Genomic DNA, 11,574 nt, shown 5'->3' on the forward strand with positions numbered 1-11,574 from the left:
GGGGTCGTGCCTTCATGTCCAGGTGTCCTACCGTCGTATTCCAGGGTCGTACCAATGTGTCGTCAACCCCCCCCAGGGTCTACCAATGGCTCCAGGGTTGCACCAATGTGTCGTCATACTCCAGGGTCGTACCAACGTGTTCCAGGGTCTTACCAATGTGCTCCAGGGTCCCAAATTTTTATACTCCAAGGTCGTTACCAACGTTTCCCCCCCTTTAAAAAACCCCCCCCCCTTTTTTGTTAAATTTTTGGGGGTTTTTTTTCCCCCCCGGGGCCCCTTTTTTTCCCCCCCTTTTTGTTTTAGGGCGTACCAAGGTTTGGGTTGGCCCGGGGGGCCCCCCTTTTTTTGTTTTTTGGGAAAAACCCCCCCCCCCCAAAAAACCCCCCAATTTTTTTGGGGGAAACCCGGGGGGGGGGGGGTTTTACCCCCCCCAAAATGTGTTTTTTGGGGGTTTTTTAAATGGGCCCGGGGGCCCCCTTTTTGGGGGGGAAAGGGGCCCCCCCCTTTAAATGTTTTAAAAAGGGCCCGGGCCCCCTTCCCGGGGGCTTTTGGGGGGCCAACCCGGGGGGGCCTTTTCCCCCCCCGGGGGAAAAAAAAAAGGGGGGTTTTTGGGGAAAATTGAAAAAGGGGGGAAAACCCCCTTTTTTTTGGGTTTCCGGGGAAATTTTAAAGGGGGGAAAAAACCCCTTTTTAAATTCCCTCCCCCCAAACCCCCCCCCCCCCTTTTTTTCCCCCCCCCTTTCCCCGGGGGGGGTTTTGGGGAAAAAACCCCCCGGGGGGTTTTGTGGGGGGGGCCCTTGTTTTTTTTTAAAAAATTTTGGGGCCCCCCCCCTTTTTCCCCCCCCCCCCCCCCCCCCCCCCCCCCCCCAAAAACCCCCCAATTTCCCGGGGCCCCCGGAAAAAACCCCCCAAAAAAAAAATTCCCAATTTTTTTCCTAAAACCCCCCCCTTTTTTTTTTCCCAAAAAGGCCCCCTTTTCCCCCCCCCTCCCCCCCCCAAAAAAAAAAACCCCCTTTTTTAAAAAAAAAAAAAAGGGGGGGGTTTTCCCCCTTTTTTTTCCCCCCCCCAAACCCCCCCCCCCCTTTTCCCCCCGGGGTTTTTTCCCGGGGTAAATTTCCCCCCCCCATCCCAGAATATGCCCCCCCCAGTAAATCCCCCCCTCACCTCCTGACCACCACGGGTTGTGTCTGCACCTTCCCTCCCACCCTGCCTGGCCGCCAGCCTACCTCCCTCCCGCCCGCCCTCCCTCCCTCCCACCAGCACAACCCGGCGGTGGTAACATCTCCTCCTACCACCACCAACCACCACAGTGGAGCCCAGCCCACCCCACCTGGACACCAGCAGATTGTCTGGTCTGGCAGACCCCCCCCTCCAGGATCGCTTGCCAGCGCTCGCCCACTCGTCCAGTCAGACGACTTAATAATAATAACAATAATGATAATAATAATAATAATAATAATAATAATAATAATAATATGTGTATGGAAAGAGAAAACGTTACCTGTGTTTGAAGGTTGTGCGGAGGAGGGTGGATGTGTTGGAAATGTAATGTGTTTGAGGACAATATGTGGGGTGAGGTGGTTTGATCGAGTAATGGTAGGGTAAGAGAGATGATGTGTGGTAACAGAAACACAGTTGTTGAGAGAGCAGAAGAGCGTGTTGAAATGGTTTGGACATATAGAGCGAATGAGTGAGGAAAGGTAGACAAAGAGGATATATGTGTATGTGTCAGAGGAGGTGTAGGGAACAAGGAGAAGCGGGAGACCAACTTGGAGACAGAAGGATAGGGTGAAAAAGATTTTGAGCGATCGGGGCCTAAAACATCCACAAGCGTGAAAGGCTTGCACAGGATAGTGAAATAGAACGATATGGTATACTGGGGGTCTACGTGATGTCAATGGAGTGAGCCAGAGCATGTGAAGCGTCCGGGGTAAACCATGGAAAGGTCTATCGAGGCCTGGTTATGGGGAAGGAGTTGTGGTTACAGTGCATTCCACATGACAGCTAGAGAATGGTTGTGAGCGAATGCGAACTATCTTCGTTTTGTTCCTTGCGCTATCTCCCTACGCGGGATACGGCGATCGAAGGATGAAAATATATGTATAGAAATTAAACAGCATTTGCAGTAAGGCCTTAATGTTGGGGGCTGGAGTTGACGTACGTAGACATTAGTGTGGTGGTCTACTGAACATCGACTACAATCATAAGCGATGATGTTGACCATGGTTGGGGTTGGGATGTCTTTGTAGCGGTCTGTATAGGATTGGATGGCCTCAGTACGGCTGTGGTGCCGACTTTGCGACTCGGGGGGAGAGTGGATCTCTAATGGCAGGAGAAAACGTTAACGGGGTCGGGGTGCAGTACCTTTTCCCCCAACGTCTAAATGATGGTTGGAGAGAGAGAGTGAGTACGGTGGAGAGGGTGGACCAGTGTGAAAGCATCCGCTAGCAGTTAGTGCAGGAGTGAGGGAGGATGATTGTGGATGTCCTTTTCCTGCATCTTCTGGTACCCCGTCTTGTCAGATGGGTCGGGAAGAACGACCTGGTAGGAGGGAAAGGCGTAGACGAGTGTAGGAAGAATGGGAGTTCTGTAAATGTACTCGAGTTTAGGGGGGGGAGGGCAGCATCTCCGAGGTCTTGAGTTCACGACGAAGGTGGAGAAGACAGCTGAAGGAGATCCATACGATGGTGCTACCGTGTGCTCCTTCCCATCCCAGTATATCGTCCAGAGTGGAACCGAGAGGTTTGGTGGAGTGGACAACTTGGCTGGCTGGGGTAGGCTGGGGCCTAGTGTGACAGTACAGTCGGAGGGTGGGACAGGCACGGTCAGAAGACGGGGATAATAATGCGTGAATACGGTCGCTGGTGTGGCGGATGGTGACGGGGTTGTCCAGCCCTGGAGGCTCTTGTGTATAGGGTGTTCTGTCAGGCCATGGTGTCGGGAGAGGTTCCGTCGACGATGACACCAGTGGTGGAGTCGTCGACGGGCATATCCCTCGAGGAGGCACGTCCGTCGTCAAGACATCATTCGTACAGACGTGGAGGCACAAGATGTTCCTCATCTTCGCCCCAAGTGGGACGCCACAAGTGACTGACTGACTGGAAGGTGAAGATGTTCCCTCGGTCGTGTCAGACCCTGAAGGACCTTCCTGAAGAAGTGCTTCAGCCGGAGACGTGAGACCTCTCAACAACCCACTGCTTGGGAGGGATTTGCTTTATGTGTTGTGGCCGACTGGTTTTGGAAAAGGTGTGGTGAAGATAGTGGAGGCGAGAACCCACGGAGGCCTCGCGTGTGTGTGTGTGTCTCTCTGGGTTGTGAAAGATGTGGCGGACGATGCTGACGAAGCAGGGAGTGGTGGGAAGTGGTGTGTGTGTGCAATATCAGCTCTCCTCTGTGTACGTACCATCTCTCCTATATCACCTACCCTGCACCACCACCACCACCAAATCATCAGTCCTCTTTGGACAGAAGCACAGAGCATCAGCGTCAGCTCCTTGCCGTCCATATTTCAGCTGATATCCTGGTGGTGGCTGCGGGTAGGTGGTTGTCTGCGACGGTCATGTCCTTCCCCAAGGCCTCCCCGCTCCGTCCAGCCCCACTCTCATCCTCCCCACCGCCGCTCCACTTGTGACCGTAATTCCCTCTCTGAGCTGCCCCTCGTACCCTGCATCTCGCCCAGCTGGCGGTGCCCAGCTGCTCCCGCCACCGTATGACTCAAAGCTGACGTATCTGCCATATTACCATGGGCACGACGACGGGTACGACCCCTCCAGCACGACGCTACGACCCCGCAGCACGACGCTACTACCCCGCAGCACGACGCTACGACCCCGCAGCACGACGCTACGACACTTGGGTACATGATGGCCTGTGGCCTTTGACCTGACCCTTGACAGTCGTCAAAAGCTTCTAACCATCATACCTAGGAGGGTCTTACCGTCGTGTTCTATAAGCCGTGCCTTCGTCTTCTACGGCTCTACCATCGTGCTGAAGGGCTTTACAAAAGTGGTCTACTCCGGGTGGTACACTGGAGCGTTGGTCCGACTGAATTTACGGCTCCCATGTTCCACGTAGCCCAAAGTACACGTGAACTATGGTACTTATAATCACGTGTTCAGTGGCACACGTGACCGGTACTTGTCAATGCGATACGCGTGGCTGGTCTTCATCACCACACGGCACAGCGGAGGGAATCGCCAAAGCCAGTGGTGTAGTTGGGAGCCACTTGACGGCTCGGGGAGATTAAAAACTGTTCGCGTCCGTCGGTAACATCATCCCGGACCAAGACGGATCATGGATACCCTTCGTGTATACCAACATGGACTCCCGCTCGTAAAAAAGAAAAAAAAATAACCACCCTCGGAACTGCTGCGCTTTACGAGGGTCGGGACCCCACGGGGTACGTGACCAGGCTGGGTTATAGACTACGTGTTGAGGAACACGGACAGACGGCAGGCAATCAAGGCGAGGCGAGGACGAACGCAGAAGGAACTGAAGAAGCAAGGCTGAAAGTGCAGGAAGACGTATGGAAATGTAAACGACAGCGAGGACAAATGAAACACACACAGCAAAGTGTTAAGAAGACTCGAGACCACACGGAACAAAGATAACCTACGTTTTAACCCAAGTTTACATTGCATACTCTATATGGCCACCAAACTGGCGGCATAGTTGGATACATCTAACGTAAGCTTACCAAAATTTAAACTGGATGCTCTATAGCCACCAAGCTGTGGTAGCCTTGTTCTAAACCTTACACTGAATGCTCTATAGCCACCAAGCTGTGGTAGCCTAGTTCTAACCCTTACACTGGATGCTCTATAGCCACCAAGCTGTGGTAGCCTAGTTCTAAACCTTACACTGGATGCTCTATAGCCACCAAGCTGTGGTAGCCTAGTTCTAAACCTTACACTGGATGCTCTATAGCCACCAAGCTGTGGTAGCCTAGTTCTAAACCTTACACTGGATGCTCTATAGCCACCAAGCTGTGGTAGCCTAGTTCTAAACCTTACACTGGTTGCTTTATAGCCACCAAGCTGTGGTAGCCTAGTATGTTTGGAGATTCCTTTCCCGTTATTTTTAGCTTAGAGAAACCGCTGTTTGCGTTGGTCGGAGTCAACAAGTGATTGTGACACACGTGCTCGGAATAATGGCCTTAGGCTCTAGACCTGTGCAACACGCTCCCAGTGTGACGTGCGAACACTAGTTAGGGTACAGACAACACAGGCTTAAAACCTCTTCTCATATATTTGATTGCTACTGAGTTCAGCAGTATCCATCTATACGTGCGTGTGACGCAAGCAGGTGACAGATGGTATGAAATGGCCTTTGCAATATGGCAAAATCCACTTATTCCAGTGTGGACGCTAGAGCGTTCTCCATGCTCCCTAGGCTATTGAATGTGGACTCTGGCAACGCTCTTGTACTTTGCTTCATTTTTTTTACAAACTATTCTTGGTTAAAGTATATTTTCCTTCTATTTCTTTTTTCTTTTTTCTTTTAGGTCATTCTTCCTCGTGCTCATCTTGTGTGGTTCCACAATAAGACGGTGCTGGCGTGAATCATAAATAAGGTTTGATCGGCACCAGCGAACCATTGTGAGATGTAGGATGGGGGGGGGGGTTACATCATATACCGAACACCGAGCTCCTGCCGCGTCACCCACTTGCCAACGTCGGCTCAGAACTGAACTGTATGTAATTCATTACATTACGGACCTATTTTGAATGATCATCTCGCAAGTTATTTACTTTCACCTTCACGCGTTACTTCACTCTCTAAAAGAATTTTTTTTTTACCCCCCCCCAAAATAATCATGGCGTATCGTTTCATAACTTATTGTACGATATCAATTTTCCAGGATATCTACACATTCGTTATCTTTGACATATTAATATTCTACTGTCATTTCAACCCGTTCGTTTTGTCAGTGTTACAGGAACGAGAAATTTGATTTGTTTTTATGGTTCTATGATGTTGCAAACTCGGAAATAAAAATCCTTTGGTGACAAAAGATACACAAAGCTCTGGTAAAAACATAGGGTTTACTACGTCCCAAACTGATACATTATAGTGATCTAACTAAGATCTTTATAGGCAGATCTGGTACATATCAATACAACATCTATAATAACTTTGGTACACGTGACACAGCATCAACCACGGTTCGTAGTGTTAACACGACTGCACTACATAAGACGACGCTACACATAACTATAGAGTATCTAAGTACTTCACACAGTGAACAGGATTAACGTAAATACATCTCGGTCTCTTAAACTTCCTTCCTTTGGTTTTTCCTGCTTCTCTCTGTCTCCTGATATTGACGGTAGCTTCCTCACCAGTCGTTCCATTGCAAATCGTTGACGGAGTGACGCCTATCCTATCAACAGTGTTATACCACAGTTCTGTCCTGTAACCTATTCTCTATTCTTTCCATTAATGATCTTCTCTCCTTAACATCCAACTCTATTACACTCCGTAATGCTGACGATTCCACTCTGCCTGCCTTAACCCATTTCCCCCTCTCGTTCACCCTCTCGAACTGAGCACATATCTCTTAATTCGCACCTATGAACTTATCTCGAAATGGAGAGGCAATAACCTGGTTAGATTAAATAATGAAACGCAGTTTCTCGCTCATATTTATAAATGTCGCTGGTATTACCTCCGTTCAATGTCAAAACACCACAAGTCATCCCTGTAATAACTTAAAACCTAACCATAACCACATGATCTATCCTCTTCTGGAAATCCTACGTGATCATGAAAAAAATCTAATTCTTAAAATCCGAGGGCTTTGTGTAGGTGCCTTAATTATAGCTCTCGTTAACAGCTGATTCGTGTTCTCATGTTTACAAGGAACGTATTCGCCCCAGTATGGAGTACTGTTTACATATTTAGGTTGGCTCTTCTCCAGCTATTAGCTAGTGTAGGATCAAAAGCCTATCGTCGCATTTATCAGTTTAGGTATCACGCTTCTTCAACCAGCACCTAACTTGCTCCCGCCCGCCGCCCCCAACTCACCGTAATCAATAGGTATTGATGTGGGTCCTGTCCCCGCCAGCTGTTGGCATGTTTCCCCCACTACCAAAGCCTAGGTTGGACCCAGGACTCATATCTTACTGCTGCTTCCCTTAGTGTGTGTGTGTGTGTGTGTGTGTGTGGAGATCAGCCACACGAGTCCTGACCGTTATGATGTCACTTCCTACCCTACAACAGAAAAGCAGCGTCGCTGTCTTTTTTTTTTTTTCACCTTCCACTCATGATATAACCTTTCCATCTTTAAGGGCCAAGTCTGCAGATACCTGAGGAACCCTAATGAATTCCTCCCTCGTTCTTTTGCTTACCCTATTTTCCTTTCACCCGAGATGACCATGAGAGAGACATCTTGAGACATGTCGACCCACAGAAAAAAAAAAAAAATAATGGTCCCTTTGATGATGGTGCACATGATCGAACGCACCCCACGTCCTACGTGTAATTACAGTGCACAAGACCATGCCATACTGACCATATAGGAAAAAAAAAAAACACATTTCCTGACCACACGAGCAGTCTTCAACTCTGGTCAATGTTGCAAAGAACAAAGTACTGAAAACAAGGAAATAAAACCCGCTACCAGACGTATGATCGCCCAATTTATCATAGCCTATTGTCAGTGTACCTCCAGCTCAACATATATATATATATATATATATATATATATATATATATATATATATATATATATATATATATATATATATATCCCAGGGATATATATAAATATATATATATATATCCCTGGGGATAGGGGAGAAAGAATACTTCCCACGTATTCCCTGCGTGTCGTAGAAGGCGACTAAAAGGGGAGGGAGCGGGGGGCTGGAAATCCTCCCTTCTCGTTTTTTTTTTTTTTTTAATTTTCCAAAAGAAGGAACAGAGAAGGGGGCCAGGTGAGGATGTTCCCTCAGGGGCCCGGTCCTCTGTTCTTAACGCTACCTCGCTGGCGCGGGAAATGGCGAATAGTTTAGAAAATATATATATATATATATATATATATATATATATATATATATATATATATATATAGATATATATATATATATATATATATATATATATATATATATATATATATATATATATATATACCACCTTGCGGAAGCCATGGTAACCGCCAGATGCGCAAAAAGAGGTAAGGATATTTATATTCGCGGTCCGTTAGTGAAGGCGGATAAGCATTTAGGTAAGGTGGGCCTGCCTGCCTGCGTTGCCTGGCCATACCTCCGTCAGTTGGCTCGGCTACCACTTGTGGTGGCAGCAGCCACCGCGTGTGTGTGACTCTCCACGCAACTGGAAATACGAGGAGAAAGTGAAATGAAGTCGAAGTGATGTTGATGGCAGTATCTGGTGCAAGACAACGGGTTTGATAAAAGGGGGGGGTATTGTACTCGCTTGGTTCCTTCAATAGCCTCCAATGTATCTATTTTTTTTTGTGTGTGTGTGTGTGTTGTTTCACTGTGGGGTTTTAAAAGCCACCGTCCCTTTCCACAGACGTGCACGTACGTCATCATACGCGTCCAAGTGTTTCAGAATTATCTCATGGCTAACGACTCTATCGAACACGACCCCTGACTTAACCTATCCCCCATCTGGCTCTTTACATGTCTAACCTTAGGAACCAACCAACCAACCAACCAACCAACCCTCCCTAGTCCTACCTACACCCCTCCCCGCCACCCCCACACCCCACTTTGATAAACACAAGGACCTTGAAATACCGGGTGGAGACGGTGTGTTGTGCGCGCTAGACTGCTGGGTATGCCTGGCTCCAGACACACCTTGAGGGCACATCACCCCACACACACACACACACACACACACTCTCTCTCTCCACCACCACCACCACCAGTGCCTAACACTACATACACCCAACCCTCCCCACACACACACATACACACGCACACACTCGCAAACCACAATGCAACGCCTGGGCAGAATATATGCCTGCCTGCCTGCGTGTATAATACACATACCTTTAGATCAGCCACGATGACTCGGGGTAACCTTCTTCAGCACACTAAACTTTCGTAAACAAGCTCTCCTATCACCGATGTTGCCTCAGCTGCTGCTGCTGCTGCTGCCACTTGGGTTTAATCCTGGGCTTTACTCGCGCACGTTTATCGTTGCCTCGCAGCACAGTCAACATGAGACGGGGATGAGGAGGAAGACTTCCCTTAAAGCGACAGCTTTCTCGTGGTGAGGGAGGGTAGAGAGGCTGTGTTAGTTAAAAGAGGGAAGAGGAGGTGCTGGGAGAGCCAAATACGTAGACCTGCACGCCACCCGCCGCACTGACACACTCAACGCCACTGCTGACTCGGCCAGAATGCCGCTCCACACATCCCGTCCCAGTTTTTATAAACCCGCCTTCATGCACGCCGGATTAATGCAATCCTCGTTCCCTTCTTATCCATCGTCCACGAACGGTGTTTCCCTCGCCACGGGTTTGTCACGTAAAGATGGCGTCGCCCACGGTTGGTTTTAGAAGCAGATGAACTCGAGTTGTTTGGGAAAATATTGTTTTACTGAGGTGGTGTGTCTTCATATGTCCCCCGTCCCCCTCCTCCTCTCTCTCTCCCCCCCTCCCTCACACCCCCCCCCCCCCAGCTCCACCCACCTCCAGCGCGGCAGGTAACCAACCCGCTTCCTCAACACAAACACATCCAATGATGCAACGCCTTAGAGACCTTTTTGGTGTGCACGGCAGATGGGGACGGGGGGGAGTTGGGGGGTTGGGGTGGGGGTTGGGGGGATTCTCTAAGAGGGGGGGGGGTGGGAGGGGGGAGTTGGGGTTGGGGGGTTCTCTAAGAGGGGGGTGGGTGGGGGGGAGGGGGGTGGGTTGAGTTGGACAGTCAGCATCAGGCGAGGCAGGTGTCCGGGAGCGAGGTAAACCCCCCCCCCCCCCTCCCCCCAAACACAGGAAGGACCTTTTACAGGATATAACACAATGAACAGGTACACTGTTCACTTCTGGCATTCATCATCACGTTGGTGTCGATTCATTCGGCCAAGATCGACGCTTGCAGTCCATTCCTTGGTCGGTGAGGAGGGGAGGGAGGGCGCGAGGGCGCGACAGGAATCCCACCTTATCTTCGCACACTTCCTTCCTCCCTCCCTACCCCGATAACTTGGGGCGAGACTGCTTCTGGTGCGACGTTGAGCCGAAGAGGGGGGAAGGAGTCGAGATTTTTTGGGGGCACGTCAGCTTCCGTCATCTGCAGAGTCCCTGGACACTGACTGGCCCAGGTATTGGTACATTAGACTGATCGTACCGCTACGCTGTAGGAGGAGGAGGAGGAGGAGGCAGATCCTTCCTGAACCAGGAAGGCACGGGCGGGGAGGATCCGTGTGACGAGACTGTATAACGGAACCAGCCATCCAGGCTCAGGGATGGAGGGACGATCTATTCTTGCCTCAGTAAGGGGTGAGGTGGTTCCGGCGCCACAGGATGTTACGGAGGTGACTCAGTACATGGGAAGGACAGGTAACAGATGACCTAATGGTCTATGACCAGGTTATCTGCTGGAGGACAGTACATGGGAAGGACAGGTAACACAAGACCTGATGGTCTATGACGAGGTTATCTGCTGGAGGACAGTGCATGGGAAGGACAGGTAACAGAAGACCTGATGGTCTATGACCAGGTTATCTGCTGGAGGACAGTACATGGGAAGGACAGTTAACAGAAGACCTGATGGTCTATGACGAGGTTGTCTTCTGCTGGAGGACAGTACATGGGAAGGACAGGTAACACAAGACCTGATGGTCTATGACGAGGTTATCTGCTGGAGGACAGTACATGGGAAGGACAGGTAACACAAGACCTGATGGTCTATGACGAGGTTATCTGCTGGAGGACCATACATTAGTGTTGGCACAGGTTATGAGGATATCACTGCTGGCAATAGTCTTTGGTCTACTGATGTTGGCAATAGCTCCACGGCTGGCACTGTTGGCACTGGATCGATAGACAGCGGTGCTGAAGCTGTTGGAGTTGGCATTGGTGCTGAAACTCCTGATGTTGTCAGTAGTGTGGGAAGCCAGGATGATGTTGGAAGTAGCGTTTGAGGTTGGTGGTGGTGTCAAGGGGGGCACTGGTGGTAATTGTCAAAGGTAATCATGCGGGTGGTGGCACAGAGGGGCTAGTGATGTTGTCAGAGGAGGTGGATGTGGTGGTGAGCGTCGGAGGGGAGGAGGCAAGTGGTGGTGGTGATGGTGGTGAGGTTTGGAGGGGAGGAGGCAAGTGGTGGTGGTGGTGAGGGTTGGAGGGGAGGAGGCAAGTGGTGGTGGTGGTGATGGTGGTGAGGGTTGGAGGGGAGGAGGCAAGTGGTGGTGGTGGTGGTGAGGGTTGGAGGGGAGGAGGCAAGTGGTGGTGGTGGTGGTGAGGGTTGGAGGCAAGTGGTGGTGGTGGTGGTGGTGAGGGTTGGAGGGAAGGAGGCAAGTGGTGGTGTGGTGGTGAGGGTTGGAGAGGAGGAGGCAAGTGGTGGTGGTGGTGATGGTGGTGAGGGTTGGAGGGGAGGAGGCAAGTGG

The 11,574-nt window shown here is 50.2% G+C and overlaps 1 protein-coding gene across 1 annotated transcript in view; it reads right to left on the minus strand.

Annotated features, from left to right (window-relative positions):
* Positions 1-9,372, minus strand: part of LOC139756082 (beta-hexosaminidase subunit beta-like) — an 89,149-nt gene extending 79,777 nt beyond the window's left edge. The window contains exon 1 of the mRNA XM_071675105.1: positions 9,021-9,372. The gene's annotated coding sequence lies outside the window, so the exon portion shown is untranslated. The remainder of the gene's footprint in view (positions 1-9,020) is intronic.
* Positions 9,373-11,574: the final 2,202 nt, after the last annotated feature.

This window comes from Panulirus ornatus, chromosome 20, assembly GCF_036320965.1.
Source record: "Panulirus ornatus isolate Po-2019 chromosome 20, ASM3632096v1, whole genome shotgun sequence".
Classification (NCBI taxonomy): domain Eukaryota; kingdom Metazoa; phylum Arthropoda; class Malacostraca; order Decapoda; family Palinuridae; genus Panulirus; species Panulirus ornatus.